The 25,177-nt window shown below is 44.8% G+C and overlaps 1 protein-coding gene across 2 annotated transcripts in view; it reads left to right on the forward strand.

Annotated features, from left to right (window-relative positions):
• Positions 1-2,720: 2,720 nt before the first annotated feature.
• The window catches only part of Mapre3 (microtubule associated protein RP/EB family member 3), a 57,308-nt gene continuing 34,851 nt past the window's right edge, over positions 2,721-25,177 (forward strand). Inside the window, exon 1 of one of the 2 annotated variants that reach the window (XM_070025195.1) lies at positions 2,721-2,876. The gene's annotated coding sequence lies outside the window, so the exon portion shown is untranslated. The remainder of the gene's footprint in view (positions 2,877-25,177) is intronic. The other variant, XM_070025194.1, reaches the window with a different exon arrangement.

Here is a 25,177-nt window from a genome sequence, read left to right on the forward strand (position 1 = left end):
GAGGAATTGAACCCAGGCTTCATGCATACAAGGTAAGCACTCTACCACTGAGCCACCTTCCCAGCCCTTATTTCTCTCCTTTTTTGAAGTGAAAATGTCCAGAACAATTATCCTAGGCCTGGACCACTGTTGTATGTTCAATATAGGAGAGGTAGGTGACATGTCTTTGAATTTTCAAAGTCCTTGAACTCAGAGGATTGCTACTAAGAAGTTGCCCCAAGGTGCTGGATCTGAGGAGCCATATATGCATGGGGTCCTGATTCAGATGACAAGGTCTTGTCTCCCCACTTCAGGCTGTCGTGGAATGAGCCTTGAGGGTCTTAGAGGATCTGAGTGTATTTTGCGCTGAGTGAGTTGTAAATTGTGATCAGAGGGCAGAGTGTGGCAAATTCTATTTTCCAAAATGTTGACTTTGATAATAATTCTCATTCGCATACCTTTTAGGTGGACTTGATGCATCTTCCCTGAAGAGATGAGGGTCTATGTACTTTCCCTTGACACTGGTAGGTCCTTGTGAAAATTTTCAACTAATAGGATATGGCACCCTAAGCCAGCACAGCCTAACTGAGCTCCTCCTAAATGCCCATCCCACAGATGTGAAGATATGAAATAGTTGTTTTACACTACTAACCTGGAGGGATTCCTTCTGTAGAAATAGATAACTTAAAATGTTAGCAGGTAGAGAATTGGGGTAAAGGGCATATCGGAATGTATGACAGAATAATCCTCATCCTTCTGTGTCATAAAAGTGAGGAGATACAAAGGTTAAAGTCTCTTCTCAGGATTGGTCAGAGCAGTCTACACCAGTCCCATGCCTGCAAACATGAACTGAGCAGGAACCTCAGAAAGGGAAAGGAAGTAAAATAAATTGACTCATTATAGCACTCAGTGACCTATAGGTTTCATTCTCCTATGTATTGATTTGTCTTGGGAATTATTGTTAACCACCTTCTCCCAAGAGTTGTTTTAGATGGAAGAAAAGGGTGTTTGTTCAGTGTGTGTCCTGTCCCTTACTTTTCTTATTCTATTTGTAATCTGCTTTCTCCTTTTTCCCCTGAGAATACAGACTCCATTGTGGTGCTTTGACATCAGTAGTCCAGCATGAAGTCTGTGGGAGCTAGAGCGGGAGATTTGGAGGAGAATGCTAGACTATGCTTTTGAGTCACTAGAAGAGAATGTAGTATCTCTGGCATACCAACAAGCCAGCAGAACCCAGTGGTATTTAGCTAAAGTGTTTGTGCAGAGGTAGGTTATAAGTCTATATAACAGGAATAGATGGAGAGCATACAATGATATAAAGGTTGACAGAAGTCAGGAAATCTACCTCTGTGGAAATACTTGGGCTAGTTAGGAAGAAGGATATCAAGAAGTCAGGATTCATGCCACAGAGAACTCTAGAGCTTTGATCAATAGGTGAATAGAGTTTTGGCATTAAGATCAAGAACTAAGAGTATGGAAGCAGTATAATAGTAATAGCAATAAGGAAAGTAATAGGCAATAAGGAAAATGTTGACTGAAGTGTGACACAGTAGAAAGAATGAAAACCTTTGTGTTTGCTTGATTCAATTACATAAACATTTATTGGGACACCGTGTTGCATTTTGTGCTCAATGCTAACGTGGCTGGTGAATAAGGCAGAATTCCTGCCCACCAGACACACATAATCTGATTGAGGAGACTGAAGTGTAAATGAAGGACACTAATACTTAAAGTGTGGAATCAAGGTGTTTATATAAAGATGGGTACAGAGATGATCACAAGACATTCACGAGAGCCAGACGCTGTCTGGGCATAGTGGAGCCCCCAGGAAGAGAAATGGGAACAAGGACAGCACGCATGAAAAGGAAGGACTCGGCAGCCCTAAACGCAGAACACAGAACAGGCATATCAAAAGAGAGAGCTGGTCATGAGTAGCTAATGGAGAGAGGAAGAAGCAAAACTTGCTCACAAATATATGGGGAGAGGGACAGTACAAAACTCCAGTGACATCGCCTGGTGTGGCGTGCCTACCTGCGATCGGGGGGTGAGTCCAAGGCCAGCCCGGGCTAGGCAGCCAGGACCCTGCTTCAAACAAACACATAACAAAAGCCAAAGGGACGTGTTTACCTAAGTGCTAAGCTACCTAGGACGACTTCGTTCCCTCGATGCAGGGGTGAAGGTGCAGATTCCCTCCTAGGGGATGCACACCGGTGGAGAAAACCGCGTTTGGGGTGTAGAATCACAGGCCGTGGTTGAAGCCATAAACCGAGGAGCGGTTATCCAGCCGAGCTCCGGCTCTCCACGTCCCTCCAAGGGAGGAAATGGTCTGCGCTTTTGCCATTGCGGCCGCGGAGAAGAACGCGTCTTCCCGCGACGACGGACGGACTCGGGTGGGAAGGCTTATCCCTCCGGTGACGGGACAGGACGGAGGGATTGTTATCCTGTTGCTAAGGAAGAAGGAAGGGGCTGTTCCCAGTTGCCATGGTGACAAGGTAAGAGCGTTCCCGCGGTACCGCCGCGCACTGACGACGCAGTTTCGACTCCTCGTTGCCATGGCGACCTAGGGAGACTGTTTTCCCTCGCCCGCACCTCCCCGCCGCCGCCGCAGTTGCCGAGGCGAGGTGGAGGTAGCCGTCGCCCGCCCGTCGCCTCCCGGTTGCCGTGGAGACGGCGGGTGCGCTGGCCCCGCCCCGCTCGGACTGACAGCGGCGGCCGCAACGCGCCTGCGCAGTGCTCCCGTCCCCCCGCAGTCTCGGTGCGTTGAAGCCGGAGACCGCGGCGGCCTCAGCTAGGACCCTCCGCCCCGGAGCCTCGGGCCGGAGCCGCAGCCTCAGCCGCAGCGCCCCCCGCCGCCCGTCCCCTCCCCCGCCGCCTCCGCCGGAGCCACCTCGCGCACTGTGAGTCGGGGCCCAGGCGACCGACGCCGTGGGGCTGAGTCAGCGGGAGGCCCGGGCCCGGGCTGGGGGAGGGGAACCGGGCTCCCCATCTCCGCCTCCCCCGTTCCCCCACGGCCGCCCCCGCCTCTCCCCGTCTCCCGGGGCTCCCCGCGGCCTCAGCGACCAGGCCTCCCAGCCACTTCTCCCTTCCTCCCTCCGTCCCTTCCGACCCACCTGGGGTCGGTCCCCACCTGATGTGGTGCCGCACCTCTGCCCGGGCCTGGTGCCCCCCCCCCCCCCCCGGCACCTCCCAAACTACCTCCGGTCGGTCCCTTCTCCCCTTCCCTTCTCCCGGGCCTGACATCTCCTGGCCTCTCTGCCTCTCCCCAGAAAGAATGCCAGAAAGAATGACTAGTGAGAGAGGAGACCTGCGGAGCGGGCATTCTGCTCGTCCAAGCCTCGGGACCCCAGGATTCGGACCCGCACACCCCTGCCCCGGCTGGGCTGGGCAGTTGTAACTGGCTGCCCAGAGTCTGCGGGGCTTTCGGAATAGGCTTTGCTGAGCAGGGGTCAGTCCCATCCTGAGCAGCTACTGTTTGGTGACCCCCTCCCCCCCGCTGTTGCATGGTGGCCTTCCAGTAGGGAGGGGAGAAAGGATGTGTTTGGAGCTTAAGTTCCAGTGCTTCCGGTGTGGTGTTGTGCAGAAGCATCTTGTAGAACACTTTAAAATGCACCACTCCCACCCCCATAGCGTTTTAACCTTGGTATAATGTAAGATTTCAAACTAGACCTGGTATCTACAGCAAGTGCTTCCGGTTTGTATAATGAAGGATATTGGCAGCACTTGATTTCTGGTATCTGTGAGTTCCTTGGAGTGATTAACCCTGTGATGGAGTTTTGACAGCAGAAGCCGCGTGGAGAGGAGGGAGAATTTAGGTTTTTGCATGATATAGGACTGAGGCCTGTCTCCCTGCCTCTGCATCTGAATCTTGGTGCTTGTTGTCACTTGTTAGGGGGTTCTAGCATATTTGCACAACCCCCTGGGTTAAGTTTGCTATCTACTCACTTGCCCATCTTGCAGTCCCTAATCTTGGAATAGAGGACAGTCTCCAACAGTGAGAATCTGTGAGTTGTCTCTCACAGTCAGAAGCTCTTAATAGTCATGCCTCATGCTTCAACTTGAGGTCTCTTAACTATCTATTTTCAACTTCTTTTGCTTCCCTCTCCCATTTCTTTTGGCTTCCAGATTTCAATGTACTGCTAGGAAATATGTATAATGTAAGCCAGTCCTGCTGAATGAGGCTTTCAGTTTTTTACTTAAATCTACAAAAGAGTAGATAATCCTCTTTGAAAAATCATGCTGAAGGAACCACTCATTTGGAGTGGGAGATAATGATTTTTTTTTCTCTGTGACTCTGCTCAATCCTGGCCTATTGGCAACCCTTCTTAGAGCCACTCCCTGCCCCCATGCCCACCAGATTAGTTTACAGTAGCAAAGACGGCTGTCGTCCTAGTTTTAAACATAGAGATGAAGTTTGGGGAAACTGCAGCCCCCATCAATGCAGTTTCTTCTGCTCCAAATGCCACTCTGGGGTTTGGTGGGATGCACCTGCCTGTAGTACAGTGGGAACTCTGGGGCCTGCGAGTTACATTCCTTCTTGTGGTCCTCTCTCTGTCACATAGCTCACTGAAATACCCGAGGAGGGCAGGAGAAGACAGCTGTGCTGGAGAGCTGCTCCTCCTGGGCTGAGTGTATTTTGGGAATCAGTGTTATGACTCGGGTGGAGGGTTGTGATTTAAGAAAATGTGTCAAGGCTAGATAGATCAGGAGGGTGTGAGTAAAATGTTCCCTTTCCAGTTTGCTGTGGGATAGTAGGTTTTCAGAACATCACAGTGGTTTTTATATGGACTAATTTGCCTTTGAAATCCATACTAATGTTTTATAAGATGATGATGGAATGCCTTTTAAACTTCTACTCTTAGGAAACAGGACTAAGACCTTTCTTATACATCACCTCTCCAAGTGTTACTGAAGGTAATTGTTAAGATTAGAAAGAGGGACATGATTTAAACTGAATTAGACCTAAATCTTTGTGATGGATGTTAAGGCTGGGAAGGACTGTATTTCCTTCATTCTAAGATACACCAAAAATTTACCAGCAACTTTTAGGTGAAATAATTTGATGCTGCCAGATCAAAATATATATGCTGAATCCAAGGTGCTTTCTAATTTCAGAAACATTCAAACAGGCAGAGAGGAAGTGGTGCTGTGGCTCAAGTGTTAGAGCGCTAGCCTTGAGCACAAAGACGTTCAGGGACAGTGCCCAGGCCCTGAGTTCAAGCCCCACAACCACCACCACCAACAAAAGTAAAACAGGCAGGGAGCGGCAAGACTTGAAGGTCTTTCTGTATCTTTGCATTAGAAAGGATGCTGTTCTTGTATTCCTGTGTGATGATGCCATTATTCAGAGCCTCCTGAGAGTGGCATGCTCTCTGAAGATGGCTTTCTCCTATGCCTTCCTTCAAGCCAGACTATTTTGAGGGCTGTATTTGGAAGGTGATCGAGTAGAGTTAGGCATGGTAGGGGAAAGTTCCCATTTGGAAGGGAACTTACTATGGTACTGTCCAGAAAATGATCAAACAGCTAGCAGCAAACATCATCTGAAACCTGTAACTGATTTAGGCAAATGGTATTTCTCAGAAACTGAATAGAAAATACAATTTTTCTGACCAGAATGCATCTTCCATGATTTGTTTACACATATATTTCTAAGAATTCTAAAGATCATGGTGTTCCTCCCCCTTCTTAGGATGTCAGAAATGGAGGGGACCTCATGTGGCATAGTTTAATGTCCACATTTCCAGATTGTGACATGAGACCCCAAGGTTAAGTGATTTATCCCAAGGTTACTCAACAAAATGTAAAAAGTATGTGAAAGCGCTTTGCATTGTGTATACTATGCATGATTGTTGGTGGTTATTAGTGTCTGAGTGAGGATTAAAACCCTAATTTCCAGACTAGAAATTTTACACCACTACATTGTTTCATCCCTCATACTTAATAGTCCAGAGGGTTTTAATAAAAAATAATTTAGTAGTGTGTAATTAGCCCTGTAAACAAAGGCTTGTTTAATTATCTGAGATGTGCAAAGTCAGGCAAAATTTAGTGTGACACTGTCTAATTAAAAATTTATTCTTGCCACCTTGAAAATAATAGTTTCTCCTTACACATTCTGACTTCAGGAAGATTTTCATTTCTAAAATTTGCATCAACTAACAGAAAGCAAATGCAGAGTTTGTTAGCTGAAGTCTTTTCAGCTTCTTTTCTGTGTGCTACATTCCAGAAGCAACATGGAAAGGGCAGAAATGGGGCTCAGATCAGGAGTACACACTGACTAATTTCAGAATTAGTTTCTCAAATGGAACCTTTTGATTCTGGGAGCCATAGGGACTTCTAAGCCTTATCCTAGGAAAAGGAGGAAATCTGAAAGCAGACAGATCTGAGTTCAAATTCCAGTGGGGCCCCTTCCTGGCTGGGTGACATTGAACAAGTTATGTAACTGCTAATTTCCTCACCTGGAAGCCTGGATAATGACTGACGATTTTACAGGGTTATTGGATCAAATGAATAAAGTATACAGAGTATTTGTTAACTAAGAGGTAACAATCACTATTTCATATTTACCAATGTCCAGGTTTTTAAAAAATAATGCCTTTAAACTTTATCATGACTTAAGTCTCCCCTGGTTCCACTTAGATTCCCCCCCCCCACCTTCCCTTGGGAACCCTCACAGTGTGTTTGGTGTGCACAGAGAGATTTGTCCTGTAAAGGCCTGCCACTTGCAGTATTATTTCAACTGCCAAATAGGAGACAGTGTATATGAAATGCCCCTTTGTCTCCATGTATTCAGCTGACCTGGTTATCTGAAAGAACGGTCAGGCACAAGCAGTTGACTGTAGCACAGCACAGACTTGGCATGTTTGTGTGTCATGGGGTAGTCTATAGAGGCCAGTGTAGCGAATGATCTCAATTTTAAATGGAAAAACTGCTATGTGCTTGCTTGTGAATAAAACTAATATAGCCTTCATTCAGTTTTTCTACCATTCAAAGTGTACCTTTACTGCTCAAATCACCTTCCACACTCATGAGATGCAGGAAATGGGACCAGAGCTATTCATCTTAGGGGGAAAATCCCCTTGAATAATGAGGAGAGATAAGGGAAGGTCATTTGGATAATAGCAGTTACGGAGTAATTAAGGAGTCAGGCCAAGCTGTTCAGGTGGGGAACACAAATAAATTTAAATTCCTATGAAAATTTCAGGAATCCTGTGCTGGTAAGCTCACTCCTATAACCCTAACTACTTGAGAGGTTGAGATCAAGAGGACTAAATTTAAGGACAGCCTGGCAGAAAAGTACTTTCTCAATCAATAGCTGGATATGGTAGCACCCACCTGTCAAACCAGCCACCATATGAATCGAAAAATAGAAAGATCTTGGTCCAGGTACATACTAGGACAAGAAGTGAGACCCTGTATAAAAACAACCCAATAAAAAAGGAGTTAGAGCAGTACAGCACCTGCCTAAAAAGCATGAGGCCCTGAGTTCAACACTTAATAACACACACACACACACACACACATTATTAGGGAAGAAAATAAACATGTAAGGCATTTAAGATGGAAAAGATAGGAGCTAGCCGTGCACCAGTGGCTCATGCCTCTAATTCTTATTACTTAGAAGGCTAAGAGTTGAGGATTGTGATACAAAGACAAACCAGGCAAGGGAGGCTCTGAGAATCTTATCTCCAGTTAAGCACTCAAAAAAAGCCAGAAGTGGAGCTGTGGCTCAAGTGGTAGAGCGCTAGCCTCAAACAAATAAACAAACAAAAACTCAGGGACAGCACCTAGACCCTGAGTTCAAACCCCAGGACTGGAACACACACACACACACACATACACATACATACATATAGAAAACAGGAGCTAGGGTATAATTTGGCGCTAGTGCATTGCCTAGCATGCACAAGGCCCTTGGTTTGATTCCCAGTGCCACAAATAAATGAAGATTGAAAAGATAATACATAGTGTAACATAGTATAATGCAATAGTATATACTTCTAGGAAGTGGAATTTGGGTGTAGGGAAGAGAAAAAGACTTACAGGGGAGTTTTTACTTTATGTTTCAATATTTGACCTGTTATAACATGCCTGTGTGCTTTGTACTTTAGGGAAGACCTTGTCAAGCTGTTAGCAGTAGTGGTTCAGTAAATCCATTTTGATATTTTGCTACAAAAGAGGCAATTGCCTATCTTGCTTTGATTTGGGCCTAAGTTGGCCAGTTGTGTGTTTTCACCAGGTGCCCTGTTTATTATAGAAAGATGACACACCTATCAGTCAGGCATGTGCTTTGGGTGCTTACCCAGAAGTTAGGATGGCTCATGCTGAGTAATTCACATTCCAGCACCCAATCTTCTCTTTGGCCAGGAGTACAGATTCGTGAGACAGTTGGCTAAGGTTGGTGAGGCATCCTGTGGCCAAGGATGTTTTTTCCTATGTGAAGTTGGCTGGCCAACTCTGGCCCAAGCACTCAGACTTGTTTTCACTAGCATAGGGCCCTACTAACTTTGCTAAACTGGCTGGGTACTGTTGCCTAACTTTTTATCATAACATCAGTGTTCTAAGCCCTGGATGCTTGATTTGTTTCAAGTAAATAAAGACTTGGGCTATTTGGAATGTTTTAATTCCATGCAAAATGATTTCTTTTACTGAAACTGTTTCCTATATATAGGAGATACATACCACTTGTATGATATATTTAAAATAACTAAGCAAGAAGCATGACTCCAAATTTGCCTAGTTGTTTTGACTAGATAATATATAATATATATACATATGTATATATATGTATATATATACACACACACACACACACACACACACACACACACACACACACACACACACACACACACACATATGTATATTTCAAAACCCCTAAAAGGACACATGTCCTTAGACCAGAAATTACTGTGCTAGGACTAGTCAGAAAAATCAAAAGTGTATTTAAAAGTACTGTATGTAGATTTTTATTACTATAATTTTTGGAGTTGGTCATATGGCTTGAACTCTGGGCCTGAGTGCTGTCCCTGAGCTCTTCAGCTCAAGGCAAGTGCTCTACCACTTGAGCCACAGCACCACTTCTGGTTTTCTGGTGGTTAATTGGAGATAAGAGTCTTACAGACTTTCCTTCCCAGGCTGACTTTTAACCTCGACCTTCAGATATCAGTCTCCTGAGTAGCTAGAATTACAGGTGTGAGTCACCAGCACCCGGCAATATAATATTATTTATAATATCAAATACTTTAAACATCCAAAAGAGCCAGCAATTAGGGATTGGTCAAGCTCATACAAATACTACACAATAAAAATACTTGTAAGACAAGGCATAGAGAATTACAGTTCCATGCCAACCTTGGCAAAAAGTTAGTGAGACCCCATCTCAACCATAGCTGAGTATGGTGGCACACATATGTCATCCAGCTATGCAGGAAATGTAAGTAGCTGGATTGCAGTTGAGGCTGACCCAGGCAAAAATGTAACTCTCTCTCTCCCAAAAATAACTAAAGTAAAAAAGGCTAGGGATGTAGTTTGAGTGGTAGAATGCCTGCCTTGCAAGCCCACAGTCCAGAGTTCAAACATTAATACCACAAAAAAAGTTATGAAAGTGGGTCTTGAGATAGTCTTATTTGCCTCTTAACTTTTGCTGGGGACTTTTATTAGAAGTCACCCAACAAGGCCTTTCTTTTTGCCATGTCTTTTTAGACTGAATTTTTAGTTCTTCGGTGTTTCAGAGGCCTTCATGAGGGCTTTAGCTGTGGTTTGGATGTATGGTGTACCTATCTAAACCATCCTCAAAGACTTCCCAGGCTTCTAAAACATCCTCAAAGACTGCTGAAGCCTCTTTTCTCCTTTAGTCCTTGGTCAGATTCTGTTCATCTATCCATTCTGAGGCCCTTCTCTCTTCTAGGGATGGAGACAGACGAGTCCCCACCAATGATTGCATCATGGACAGAAACCTGTACAGGGACAGGCTAATCAGCTTCCTCTTTCCTACTTCAGGTCTCTGGAGCCACTGACTCTCAGTCAGGGCTGGCCCAGTAGCTGTCTTGTTGCCTGTATTCCCTACCCACTGTATATGGCCTTAGAATAAAGGCAGAGACTATATCTTATACAGTGAAGCACCAAAGATGTGTTACTGACATCCATTATCATCATATTTGCTAGTCATTCCACACCTCCATGTTATCTTTCAGTTCAGTGGATGGACCCTGACTTCTAATAGTGGTGGAATCTGCCCAACTCTGAGCACAGGAAAAGTAGTGTTTCTGGCGTCCTCCCGGAGATCCTTGCAGATGAGGGACATATGGCCTGTCGCACAGCTCGGCCTGTGCTTTAATAAATGTTTACTAAGCAGGATCTGCCTCTTCTTCCCAATGGTTCTGATGACCCAAACACTTGTCCCAGATGGGGCAGATGCCTTCCCTGCTGCCTAGAATTAATGAACAAGGCTCTACTTCTGAGTGGTTGTCAGAGAAGTAATCATCTTTTCTTAGGGCATTGTTGTCCTGGTCACCTTGTAATATAATATAATTATAAAATAATATCCTAGTCACCCTGTAATAGTACTACCTGACTAGAAAGATATGAAATCTTACCTCCCTCTGAGTCAGCAAGATCATAGTTTGGACCAACATAGTGTTGCCATGTGAAAGGGGCAGGTCTCAACCCACTGGATGAAATTAAATATCCCTTTTCACGTGAGGAGTGTTGTGCTGAGGGCTTATCTCTGATGGTATAAACTGTACCTGTGGCCAGACTTTTCTGAGCTCTTGGCAGCCAGCCAGCGTCCTCCCTTCCCCCTTCCTTGCAGGTTATTGCCTCTTGTCAAGGACTCTGACTTGGTCTCTGGCTTGCTCTGATTTTACATTGGTAGAGTTGGCAGCGGAAAGATCCCACTTGGGCATCCTCTTAACACCCTTATGTGACAGGAGCCCTGTACGTACAGAGATGTAGCATGCTGGCCCCAAATAGCAGGGTACAATGTTTTGAAACAACTTAATAAAGCTTGTTGTATTCTCCACAAAGTATAGTTTACAACTATATTTGCATATTGTCTTCCCAATACCTTATTATAAATATAGTATCAAAAGTTCTTTCTCTGTTTTGTGTTTGTAGTCACTATAGGGTATAAAATAATGAGATTCAATTGTTTTTTTAGGAGACTGTAGTCTGGTGTGGAAGATAAGGTGGATGTGGGGGTGATGGTTATATATAACAACATTGGAGGCCAGCAACACATCTCTAGTGCTTTATTGCATATGATGTAATCTTTGCTCCTATGGAACACAGCTAACATTCTGGTGAGTGAGTCAAACATAATTGTATGTGATATAGCTTAAGAAGATGGGAACTTAGCAGTGATGGGAAAGGGTGCATAGTAGCCCAGCAGGAGGAGTGGCCCTTAGCCTGGGAAAACCAGGGAAGACTTCAAGAGAAGGAGACCCACTAGAGCTGAGTATGCAGGATGGACAGCTCAGCAAGAGTCAGGCAGAAGAAGTGAACTGTGTGTCAGGTGTCAGTGGTTCTATGGAGTCTGAATCCCTGAAGACTTTTGAGAGGAAAAGGATCACTGTGAACTGGGAAAGACTTCTCAAAGGAAGCAGAATCTGATCTTGTGCTGAAGACGAGCAGACCGTGAGTAAACAGAACATGGAAGGGGACTTTCCATGAGGACAGGTGTGGCAGCAGTGAGGGAACGGTGCCATGAGAGAGGGCACTGAGAAGCCTGAGCATGGCACCCGTGCCACATGAGGTTTGGAGTTTGAGAAACACTAGAGAAAATTAGGACATTGGAAGAGGCAGTTTGACGAGGACAGCAAGATATGACAATGGTGACATCCAAGTGAAATGATCACAATAGAACTAGAGGTTGAAGGTAAGGCTGGGGATGAAGCAATAGATGTGGAGTCAACAACACAGAGATACGAGGTCTTGGACACAAAGGCCAGATCCCAAGTAACAAGCTTTGAGAATGATCCATAGCTAAATAAGTGACAAGATGGGAACTAAGGATAGTGTGATGTCAAGGGAAGAAAATTATCCAGAAGAGGGCTTCAGTGCTGCTGACTTAACTGGAAGAAAGATTTGGTGATTGTTTTGGATGTCAGTTCAGGTAAACTGGAGAGGGAAATCACCATTACACAGTGGTAAGTGGGGAATTGGTGGGATTGATGATGGTCACATGAGAATGGAAGGGGAAAGGTAGTGATCAGAACAAGTGGTAGAATACATTCTTTATTATAAAATTGCTCTTTATCAGCAAACATAGATGAATTTGTGATGTATTGTTTCATAGTAATTTATATAGCTATTGTTTAAAACATATTTGATATATTACAGGGTGCTTCACCTGCAGATTTCTCTATTAACCTAATCCAGATATCATCATTTTGACGACTTCATTTCTTTTGTCATATCTTTGTATACCAAGTACGCATCACCGTTTATCTGCTATAGGCAATTGGAGTATTTCCAACATTTTTATGTACAAATATCTCTTTTCTAAAGTCAGGCATCAATGGCTCACACCTGTAATCCTATCTGCTCAAGAAACTGAGATCTGAGGAACAGTCTGAAGTCTTTGAGACTCTTATCTCCAATTAACCACCAAAAAGACAAGTGGAGTTGTGACTCACGTGATAGGGTGCTATCTTTCAACAAAAAAAAGTTCAAGGGCAGTGTCCAGGCCCTGACCTCAAACTCCAGCACTGACACACACACACACACACACACACACACACACACACACACACACACACACACACACACACACACACACACACACACACACACACACACACACACACACACACACACACACACACACACACACACACACACAAAAGGAAATTCTGTTTTGAACATCATTGGGTAAGGGAGTTTTTCTTTTATGGATATTACTTTGGGGGTATATTCAATAAAATGGAATTATAAAGGCAAAGGGTACAAATGGTATTTATGTATTTAATCAGTCATGGGGCTTGAACTCTGGGACCTAGACACTGTCTCTGAGCTCTTTTGCTCAAGATTAGTGCTCTACCACTTTAAGTCACAGCTCCACTTCTGGTTTTCTGGTGGTTAACTAGAGATAAAAGTTTCACAGACAGCTGGGCACCTGTGGCTCGCGCCTGTAATCCTAGATACTCAGAAGGCTGAGAACTGAGGATCTCGGTTCAAAGCCAGCCCAGGCAGGAAAGTCCATGAGACTCTTATTTCCAATAAACCACTAGAAAACTGGAAGTGACACTATGGCTCAAGCGGTAGAGCGCTGGCCTTGAGCTGAAGAGTGCAGGGACAGTGCCCAAGCCCAGAGTTCAAGCCCCATGACCGACAAAAAACAAAAAAAAACAAAAACAAACTTTCACAGACTTTCCTGCCCAAGCTGGCTTTGAACTAGGATTCTCAGATCTCAGCCTCCTGAGTAGCTAGGATTATGTGTGAGCCCAGTGTCTGACTTGTTTTTATTTTGAATAGTATTGTTATACATTGTGCTGATCCAACAAACTTTTGATTTAGAGTTTGATATTAGAGTGATTTTTTTGATACTGGAGAGGTCTGAGCATATTTAGTGGCAGAAAGTAAAAAAAGTTACAGCCAGCCCTCCATGTCTGCAGCTTCTACATTTGTAAACTTAACTGACCACAGAGAAATTTTTTTGGTTTTAGAAAGTTTCCAGAAGCAAAACTTTTAATTTGTCATGTGCCAAGTACTATACTGAACCCATGCAAATGAAGCCATTTGTAGCCATCACATTAAGTACTATATGTAATCTTCTCAGGCACTCTTAGTTCATCTACTTTGTCCCTGGACCCTGATTAAAAATATAAGGGAGAGCCAGGTGCTGGTGGCTCACACCTGTAATCCTAGCTACACAGGAGGCTGAGATCTGAGGATTGAGGTTCAAAGCCAGCCTGAGCAGGGAAGTCTGACAATAAACCACCAGAAAACTGGAAGTGGCACTGTGGCTCAAGTGGTAGAGTGCTCACCTTGAGCTACAGAGTGCAGAGACAGCACCCAGGCTGAGAGTTCAAACCCCATGACAGACAAAAAAAATAAAATAAATATATATATATGGTTATATACAAGTATTATGCTGTTTAATATGAGACATAAGCATCGACTGATTTTGGTATCCATGAGGGGTCTACTTCCCCATAGATACCAAGGGAAAACCCTATTTGAGGAAAATAGTCTGGCCTAAGGAGAAAGGGAACAAAAAGGACTCATCTTTCAGATACCAAGGAAGGGATCACTTCACAGAGAAAGGTGCCCCTCCCTTTCGCTGGGGCTTTTGAAGGAGAGGACAGCAGATGGCTTTTTTCTTTCTGGTATGAGGGCTTCTTTCTGGTACTAGGACCTCAGGGCCTCATGCTCTTCTTTGGCTTTTTCTGCTCACAGCTGGCACTCTACACTCCAGTCATGCCTGCAGTCCAACTTTTTTGTTTGTTAACTGGAGATAGCACTTCACAGACTTTTCTGCCTAGGCTGGTATTCAAACTAGGATCCTCAGATCTCAGCCTCCTGAGTAGCTAAGATTATAGGCATGAGCCACTGGCATCTGACAGATGGTTCTTTCTACTTCACTTGCATATGACGTTCGGGGGACACAATTGGGGCTTCTACTGAGAAAAAGCTTGTCACATCCTCTAAAGCAGAGCCAAGTCCATTTGCTGAGTAGGGGATGAGGAGGAGGATGTGGGGGATCGAGGTCTGAAAGGCCTGAATTAGCCATGGTGAGAACTGAGCCTGGGTGTGTGGAAACGAATAAAAGTCATATTGTATAAGGGCAAGGGCCAAGTTGGGTTCTTTAATTCATAATTGGCTGGGTCTTCAAAATGCTGGCCTGGAGGAGCAGCAGTGGGAGGGGCACCACGACTGGGGGTGGTTTGGCATGTTCAGGACAAAGTTTCTGAGAAGGCACAATTGAGGATGGAAGTGAAGCAGCTGGCCCTGAGGCCAGAGGTGGAGGGAAGGGCTGCAGATCTAAGTCGGTGCTGGTTGTCAGCCAGAATGAGGGGGCAGAGTAATTACAACCCCAGCAAGAACAGAAAACAGGTTTGGACTTTGATGGATGAGCAGTGAGGAAGTTGTTGGCAGAGTAAAGGTTGTAACTTTAACTTTACAGTTTGACAGAGGCTGTTTTTACTTTTGTTTACCCTTGTATCACATTTTGATTCTTTTTAGTGGACATGTAAAACTAGTAATATTTCAAAACTAATAGTTAAAATCTCAGAAGAGCTAGGTCTTTGCGGTTATAATTAGATTACTTTGAGACTGATGAGGGAGAAATGTAATGTAGTGGAGTTGGGTGGTAGGGTCATGCTTGAAAAGGTGTTGGGCCTGTGTGGCACCTCTGCATGTCAGCTGTGGTTCCCATGTTCCCTGCTTGTCACCAGTCCTTATCTGCCTGCACAGCCAGTGTTTGAAACCTTCCCCGGCTTGATACTCTACTGTAGATATGCTGTGTATGGGTCCAGTTGTTTCCAACTCTGAACACCTGCCCTCTTGAGCCATTTCTCTCCGGCCTTTGTCACTTTAAGTCCATCCAGTCTCTGTAAGTGAAAGAGGACCACCCGCGTGTCCTCTAGACAGATGCAACTCCTTGTCCGTGGGTTCCTGCCCTCACCCATCCCCTCAGCTGGAGATGAGCTTGGGGAAGTAGACAAACTATACAACTTGCCAAGTTTGAAGCTTGGCCTGAGGCCCTTTGACCCCTCTGTGCATGTTCTCTTACATTGTCCATGTGACCCTGGCCCTGACTGACACTGTTGGTCATAACCTTTATTTGACTTACTCAACTCACACTACCTTTATGCTGCATAGCTGAAGTCATTTACACAGCTCACAGTGCGAAGCCGTCGCAGGGCTGATGGCAGAGACTGTGGGGTGGAAAAAACCATGTGGAAAGTTAGGGGTAGGCATCCATGTGCAAAGATAGAAATCCCTTCAACAGAGACTAACCCCCATCTGGACATTGTGAAATGCCCCTTCATGAAAGCCGGACTAAGCGGGGGTCTGGCTCCTGGCCAGGTCCTACCAGGAAGGAACAAACACCCATAGTGCGGGCCTCATGCCAGGTGGGGTAGGAGTTTAGTGGCATTGTTTTGCATGTAGAATTTAATGGGCTCTCTGTAAACAGAGCCTCCTGGATTCTCTCTTTTCTCCTAGTCAGCCTAGGAGAGAATAATTAGTCCTTGGTTCTTAATTAGGTAAAATGAAGAACAATACAACTGATAGGCTGCTGTGGAGAATCTTTGAACTTGGGAGACTTGGGCCTGCATGATGGGGACCTTAAGCAAATCACATCTCCTTGATATGTTTCCTTTGAAATGAGGGATATTTGTACATGCTGTTTTCCTCTGCCTGGAACTAACTCTCCTAACCTCCTAAGTGTTGGCCTAATGTCTTTCCTACAGGGAAGTATTCTGTGACATGCACCCTAATTCCACTTTAGGTCTGGGTCCTGGTATTAGCTTCTGTTGCTGAGACAAAATACCTGAGAAAATCCATTTGCAAGAAAGATTTATTTTGACCCACGGTTTCATTCTGCAGTTGACTGAGCCATTGCAGTTGACTGATCCAATACGGCGTGGTGAAACAAACTTGCTCAGCTTATTGTGACTGGGAAGCCAGACAGAGGGAAAGGAGAGAGGGAGAGAGAGAAAGAGAAGGGCCTGGGTCCCCAAATCCCCTCCAAGGGCATACCCCAATGATGTAACTTCCTTCCACTAGGCCCCCCTCCTAAGGTTACAACACCTCCCAATGGCACCACTCACACAGGGACTAAGGCTTTAAGATACGAACTCTGAGAGACATTCTAGATCCAAACTATAATAAGTCCACATTAGTACTCAGGAAGCTGAGACCTGGAGGATCACAGTTTGAGACCAGCCTGGGGAATAAAAGTCTATGAGACTCCATCTCCAAAATGACCCGCAAAAAGCAGGAGTAAAGGCATGGTCCAGGTGGTAGAGCACCAGTAGACAAGAAAGCTTTGCAACTGCAAGACCCTAAATTCAAAACTAGTACCACCAAGCCGGGCGCTGGTGGCTCACGCCTGTAATCCTAGCTACTCAGGAGGCTGAGATCTGAGGATTGCGGTTCAAAGCCAGCCCGGGCAGGAAAGACCGTGAGACTCCTATCTCCAATAAACCACCAGAAAACCGGAAGTGGCGCTGTAGCTCAAGTGGTAGAGCGCTCGCCTTGAGCTGAAGAGCTGAGGGACAGCGCCCAGGCCCAGAGTTCAAGCCCCACGGCCGACAAAAAAAAAAAAAACTAGTACCACCAGAAAAAGAAAACAAAAGTGAATGCACCTGAGAATATAAGCGTGCATTGCTCATAGTAAGGATGAGAAATGTTTAATGAAACCTTTGTTTTATCATATATATGTGTAGTGTTTGTATATGTGTTGAGTTGTCAAATTTATTTTTACAAAATATTCTTCTACTTTACAAAATATTCTATCAGCTGAGTGCCAATGGCTGTAATCCTAGCTTCTCTGGGGGCTAAGAACTGAGGATCACAATTCAAAGCCAGCCTGGCCAGGAAAGTGAGACTTTTTTTTTGGGGGGGGGGTCTTGTCGTGGGGCCTGAACTCTGGGCCTGGGTGCTGTCCCTCAGCTCTTCAGCTGAAGGCTAGAGCTCTACCACTTGAGCCACAGCGCCACTTCCGGCTTTTTTCTTTTTGCTTATGTGGTGCTAAGGAATCGAACCCAGGGCCTCATGCATGCAAGGCAAGCGCTCTACCACTGAGCCACCTTCCCAGCCCGGAAAGTGAGACTTTTATCTCTAATTACCTACCAAAAGCCAGAAGTAGAGCTATGGCTCAAATGGTAGAGCACTAGCTTTGAGCAAAAAAGCTCAGGGACAGTAACCAGGCACTGAGTTCAAGACCTGGCACACACACAAAAATCTGTTTTTTTAATAGCATTTAATGTGTTTGAACAGCACACTGGAGGTGTGTTGCCTAGGTGTTCCTAGCAACCACAAGGTGCTGAGTTCAATACCCAGTACTGCCAAAATAAAAAACAGCCAAACAAATAAGACCTGAGCAATACTTGGGCCTCAACAAAACACCGCAGAAAGAGAGGATTTCTGAGGTGTAGCTTGTCCTTAGTTCTATGACTAATTCCTAGGAGAAGGAAGTGACTTCAGTAAGAACTGGAAAGCCCTCATGTGTGTCCATGAGGGGAAAGGGTGCCTGAACAGCCATTCTTTGACTTCATCTCCAGGTTGGGAGTGACAGTGGAAATGCCACTCCCATTAGGCTGAAGTCTCCAGGTGAGACTCAGGTGCATTCACTTTTGTTTTCTTTTTCTGGTGGTACTAGTTTTGAATTTAGGATCTTGCAGTTGAAAAGCTTTCTCGTCTACTGGTGCTCTACCACCCTTCATTCCTGCTTTTTGCTGGTCATTTTGGAGATGGAGTCTCATGGACTTTTATTCCCCAGGTTGGCCTCAAACTGTAATTCTCCAGGTCTCAGCTTCCTGAGTACTAATGTGGACTTATTATAGTTTGGATCTAGAATGTCTCTCAGAGTTCATAAAGGCTTAGTCCTTGTGTGAAATGTACCTCAGTGCCTTGACTCCAGGTTATTCTGAGCACCAGCCACCTTCCCAGTGTTGAGGACTTGAGATATAACAGGTATTTGTTTCTCCAGTGGCCATCAGCCTACAGCTATTCCTCCAGAGTATTCCCAGCAGGACCTCTGCTCCACTTGCCTCCCCTTCATCCGCTAGTGTTTGCATACATGGATTAGCAGTCCCCCTCACTTATGGGCAAGAAGGGGAGATTATTCTCAAAAATCATCATATTCTACCCATCTTTTCTTTTTCTTTTTTGGGGGGGAGGGGTCCAGTCGTGGGCCTGGGCGCTGTCCCTCAGCTCTTCAGCTCAAGGCTAGCGCTCTACCACTTGAGCCACAGAGCCACTTCCGGCTTTTTTCTTTTTGCTTATGTGGTGCTAAGGAATCGAACCCAGGGCCTCAAGCATGCAAGGCAAGCACTCTACCACTGAGCCACCTTCCCAGCCTTCTACCCATCTTTTCAGAGAAGCTTCCAAGTCACAAAACACTCTTCCCCCACTTCTTACATAAGAAACCTACTTCATAATTACTTTAAAATCAAAACACTGCAGGAATGCATAATTCAGGAAGTAGAAGATCTTTATAACCTGTCCCCCAAAGAATCACTGCTGCTGTTTTGTTGACTATCCTAACTTTTTCTATATACACACTAACAAGTTTTTGTTTGTAGGCGTGGGGTTTTTTTTGTTTTGTTTTGTTTTGTTTTTTACTACTTGAGCCACAGCACCACTTCTGGTTTTCTGGTGGTTAGTTTGAGATAAGTCTCATAGATTTTCCTGCCAGGCTGGTTGTGAACCGTGATCCTCAGATCTCACCCTCCTGAGTAGTTAGGATTACAGGCATGAGCCACTGGCACCTAGCCACAGTTTATTTTTTAAAAATGGGATCTTACTAGTTTTCTTTTATAGAAAAATTAAAGAGTGGAAAAGACTGAGAGAATTAACCACTTGAAATTATTCCACTCAGACTGAAGCCACGGTGGCTTCAGTGGGCTGAAGCACTACCTTCTTCACAAGTGACCCCACTAAACATACAATCCATGTATAAATATTGTTGTTCTGCAGGTACAGCCACAGGCCCTCTGTTTCCAGTCCTCCTCCCCTGCCAGTACCAGCCCTATGCCCACCATAGGAAGACCTGGTGCTAACCAGGCACCAGATCTGTGGATATCTGATTGCATTTACTTGCATTTACATGTATCTTCTTTCCCACAGCGCCACTTCTGGCTTTTTTTTTTTTTTTTTTTTTTCTGCTTATGTGGTGCCGAGGAATCAAACGCAGTGCCTCATGCATGCAAGGCAAGCACTCTACCACTGAACCACCTTCCCAGCCCCGCTTTTGCCATTTATGCTAACTCATTCACAGCTTCCTGACGTTAGGACATGGATTCCTGGGGAGCCTCCCACAGTCTACAGTCCTAATGGGTGTGGGTAGGAATGGGCTGGTGTGTAGCTCAATGGCAGAGTGCTAGTATGTGTGAGGCCTTGAGGTCAACTCCAACACTAAAAAAAAAGTTTTTTTTATTTTATGTTTATTTTTTGTCAGTTGTGGAGCCCTCAGCTCTTCAGCTCAAGGCTAGCACTCTACACTTGAGCCACAGCGCCACTTCTGGCTTTTTCTGCTTATGTGGTGCTAAGGGCCTCATGTAGGCAAGGCAAGCACTCTTCCACTGAGCCACCTTCCCAGCCCCTAAAAAAAAATGTTTAAAGAGCCGGGCGCCGGTGGCTCACGCCTGTAATCCTAGCTACTCAGGAGGCTGAGATATGAGGATCGCAGTTCAAAGCCAACCCCAGGCAGGAAAGTCTATGAAACTTTTATCTCCAATAAACCACCAGAAAACCGGAAGTGACTCTGTAGCTCAAGTAATAGAGCACTCACCTTGAGCTGAAGAGCTGAGGGGCAGGGCCCAGGTCCAGAGTTCAGGCCAGCCCCATGACCAGACCCCCCCCCAAAAAAAAAACACCTACTGCATTAGGGGCTGGGAAGGTGGCTCAGTGGTAGAGCGCTTGCCTTGCATGCATGAGGCCCTGGGTTCAGTTCCTCAGCACCACATAAGCAAAAAGAAAAAGGCTGGAAGTGGCGCTGTGGCTCAAGTGGTAGAGCGCTAGCCTTGAGTTGCAGAGCTGAGGGACAGCGTCCAGGCCCAGAGTTCAGGCCCCATGACCGGACCCTAAAAAAATAAAAAAAATAAAAATAAATGGCAAAAGGGACTTTGCAGGGTAAGTTAACAATCTGGGGATGGAAAGATATTTCTGGATTATCCAGGTGGCCCAATCTGGTCCTTAAAAGAGAAACCCCGGAGGATTGTGATGATGGAAGCAGAAGAGGTGCCAAGAGCCAAGGAATGCAGGCAGCATCTAGGAGCTGGAAAAAGCAAGGATATGGATTTCCCCTCTTAACCCCTAGCGGCTCCAGAAGAAACAGCCCTACCAACCTTGATGCTGACCAACTGTATCTATTTTTCATGCAACTGTAACAAATTACTACAGACTGTATGGTTTAAACTACAGAAATGTATTCTCTCTCCTGAAGGCCAGAGGTCCAAAATCAAAGTGGCTATACTCTGAAATCTCTAGGGAAATCTGCTGCTCCTCTAGCTTCTGGTGGCTTCCTTGGCTTATGGCCACATCATTCCAATCTCTGCTTCTGTAGTCATACTGTCACCTCTTCGCTCAAACTCCTACCTTATTCTCATAAAAATATATGTATAGTATATTTTATTTTTATTTTAATATGGTGTATGTGGTGGTAGGGATGAAACGCAGGCCTCACACATGCTAGACATGGGCCCTACCACTGAGCCTCATATCCAGTCCTGGAAAAAGAATACATGCAATTATATTCAGGGGTCATCCAGATAATCCAGGATAAATTTCTTCTCATACATTTTGCCTTAGAAGGTAATGCTTACTCTTTTGTCAAATCAATATTCAATTGGGTACTGATGACTCACACCTGTAATCCTAACTACTCAGGAGGCTGAGATCTGAGGATCACAGTTCAGAGCCAGCCAGGGCAGGAAAGTCTATGAGACTCTTATTTCCAATTAACCACCAGAAAACTGGAAGTGGCACTGTGGCTCAAAGTGGTAGAGTGGGGGCTGGGAAGGTGGTTCAGTGGTAGAGCGCTTGCCTTGCATGCCTGAAGCCCTGGGTTCGATTCCTCAGCACCACATAAGAAAAAAGAAAAAAGCCAGAAGTGGCACTGTGGCTCAAATGGTAGAGCGCTAGCCTTGAGCTGAAGAGCTGAGGGACAGCGCCCAGGCCCAGAGTTCAGGCCCCACGACTAGGCCCCCTCCCCCCCCCCCGCCAAAAAAAAAAAAAGTGGTAGAGTGCTTGCCTTGAGTAAAAGAGCTTAGGGATAATGCTCAGGCCCAGAGTTGAAGCCCCACAACTGATAAAAATATGTACATACATACATATTCACATTTTCTGTGGTTTAGGATATTTTGGGAGGCACTGTTTAACCCACTGTGCCTGCCGAGACAACTTCTAATTTCCAGAACTATAAAATGATAAATATGTACTATTCTATTCAACTAAATTTGTAATTTGTAACATAGCAATAAGAAATTATTGCCTAGGGGCTGGGAAGGTGGCTCAATGGTAGAGTGCTTGCCTTGCCTGCATGAGGCCCTGGGTTTGATTCCTCAGCACCACATAAGCAGAAAAAGCCAGAAGTGGAGCTGTGGCTCAAGTGGTAGAGCACTGGCCTTGAGCTGAAGAGCTGAGGGACAGTGCCCAGGCCGAGAGTTCGGGCCCCGTGACTGACAAAAAAAAGAGACAGAAATTATTGCCTAGATCATACCTCCTGTCACCCTGACTCTCACTCTGCAGAGGCTGCTCTGGATTGTGACACTCAGACTGGTGCTCTCAGAACTCTCTTGGCTAAGTGTTTACACATAGGGAAATGAAATGTATAGACACATTCTCAGGAAATATTGTGAACAAGAATATTGTGAAATACCTCATGAGCTTAGAACATGAAGGATTGTGTTTGACCCTGAGGAACAGTCAACATCCTTCCCTAAATGGGAAGAAATGAGTTTGAGTAGCAATTGTCTTCACAACCTCTCTTGGGGCTGAAGCACTTCCATCTAAGCAAAGATGAGTACCGTGTCCATGCCTACAATCCTAAATACTTGGGAGGCAGAGATAAAGAGGATCATAGTTTGAGGCAGCCTCAGTGAAAGTTCCTAAGACCCAATCTCAGTCAATAATAAAACAAACAACAATATCCTGAGCATATTGGCATATACCTGTCATTCTAGTTATGTGAGAAGCATAAATAAGAAGATTGTAGTCTAGGCCAGTTTGGGGAAAAAGGAAGACCCTATTTGAAAAGTAACTAAAGCAAAAAGAAACAGGAGCTATGTTTCATGTGGTAGAATGCTTACCTAGCAAGCACAAGGTCCAAAGTACAAACTCCAGTACAATCAATCTTATGAAATCAACCAATAAATCATATTAAGCAACTGATACTTAGGCTAAAGGACAAGGAAGAATTCAAGACCTGGGCATGTCCCTTCTACTCCTTCCTAAATGTTCCAGTAAATTTTATAGACAGGCCATCCAGTGAGGGGGAGCATTCAGACACCTGTGGGTAAGTGTAGCTAAGATAGAGTTTTCTTTTGATCTTAAGTCATCATGCTATGTTTCAGGTCTCTGCTAGCACAGTAAAAGTATCTCTTGGGGATGAGGTGACTTCAAAATGAAGTTTCCTGATATGATATTTCAGTGTTCTGGAAGAAGTGCTCCTAAGGATAAAAACAGCAATGCGAGGTGTGGCAATGGGCAGCACTCTGCACCTGAATCTTGCAATGGGACGGGAAAATGGCTGCTGGACTGCCCCCACCCCCACCCCTATGCATGGAGCTGACTGCAACTTAGCAAGAAGATAATGTAGGGCTGGGAAGGTGGCTCAGTGGTAGAGACAAAAAAATAAATTAATTAAAGAAAAAAAAGTTCTTCCTTAAAGCTTGAGAAAGTTAGAATGAAGGAAAGGGTGTATTACCTTCCCAGACTACTTCTGGCAGAAACATAGACAGTACTCGATTAGTAGTGGTAAAGAGCAGCGGGTATGAATGTGAGCTTTGCAAGATGTAGTGTTCCTTTGAAGCTTTTAAGGTAATTAAAAAGGTGGGTGGATTAAATCTTCCAAAACACGCACCTTTAGAGCTTGTTAGGCAGACTAGGCCTAGAAGACCATTGGTTTGGCCCAGTAAGGACATTTTGTGTATCCATCAATCATAAAGCTGATGCCCATGGAGGCACAGAGTACTGGAGATGAGTCACAGGATACATGACATGGGGACTAGAGGTGATGGTCAGGTTCCTCACAACAGAACCATTACTGGGCATGTGGGAGGTGCTAAAACTCCCACTGTAAAAGATGCAGACTGCTCGTACCCATTGTATAAAATACATCTAAAGAAGAGCTCAGGAGGAGTGGCCTAGTCATAGTTGCTATTGAAAGTAGATGGAAGCTGGATGTTGTAATCCTAGTTACTCGGGAGGCTGAGATATGAGGATCTCAGTTCCAAAATAGCCTGGGCAAGAAAGTCCATGAGTCTCTATTTCCAATTATCCACCAGAAAACTGGAAGTGGAGATGTGTCTCAAGTAGTAGAGTACTAGTGATGAGCATAAAAGCTCAGGGAAAGTGCCCAGGCACTGAGTTCAAGTCCCACAACCAACAAAATAAAAAGTAGACGGAATTACTTGAGACATTTTTAGTTTAAAAATATATCCCAGCCATCAAAAAAGAGTCCCCATTCTGTTCCTGTCTCTCTAGCTCTGAAAAATAAGGATTTCTTCCTCAGAAGTAAATAGAACTTCCTCCTTGGAGATGAGAAAGAATTTATAATTCATGTTTATTTTCACATTTACAGATGAAAGGCATGCTGACTTCAAAGAGGTATATTGGGGACAAGGGAAGAGAATTAATTCTCAACATTAAAATTATCTACTAGGAAACACTCATGCCTATTTTTAAAAAGTTTCTCATGGTTGAATATAAAGTTGAGAATTTCAAAAAAGAGATTTGACACCAATACGAGGATCTGAGAAGAGTCAATTAGGAGAGAATGTGTGTGTTCCTAACCTCCCATACTCATTCTAGGAGGAGGCATTAGACAAAGATGTCAGCAAACTGCTACCCCTTACATGCTTGTGAAATGCAGCAAGGATTTCTGACCAGTGTTTAGAACCTTGCCAGGCAATTGCTGGCTTAATTCTACCTCAGCTCTTCTTTCATAAGCAAGAGGGTTTGAGACCCCCGTTAATGAATTTCACTTCAAAAGAGAGCTTGTTGAGCCGGGCGCTGGTGGCTCACGCCTGTAATCCTAGCTACTCAGGAGGCTGAGATCTGAGGATCGCGGTTCAAAGCCAGCCCAGGCAGGAGAGACCGTGAGACTCCTATCTCCAATAAACCACCAGAAAACCGGAAGTGGCGCTGTAGCTCAAGTGGTAGAGCGCTCGCCTTGAGCTGAAGAGCTGAGGGACAGCGCCTAGGCCCAGAGTTCAAGCCCATGCCGACAAAAAAAAAAAAAAAAAAAAAAGAGAGAGAGCTTGTTGAATGTTTTCTTTAGTTAAGAACATAAAGAGCAAGGCAAAAGACA

This window comes from Dipodomys merriami, unplaced genomic scaffold (assembly GCF_024711535.1).
Source record: "Dipodomys merriami isolate MVZ:Mamm:240054 unplaced genomic scaffold, mDipMer1.0.p SCAF_17, whole genome shotgun sequence".
In the NCBI taxonomy this organism is placed as follows: domain Eukaryota; kingdom Metazoa; phylum Chordata; class Mammalia; order Rodentia; family Heteromyidae; genus Dipodomys; species Dipodomys merriami.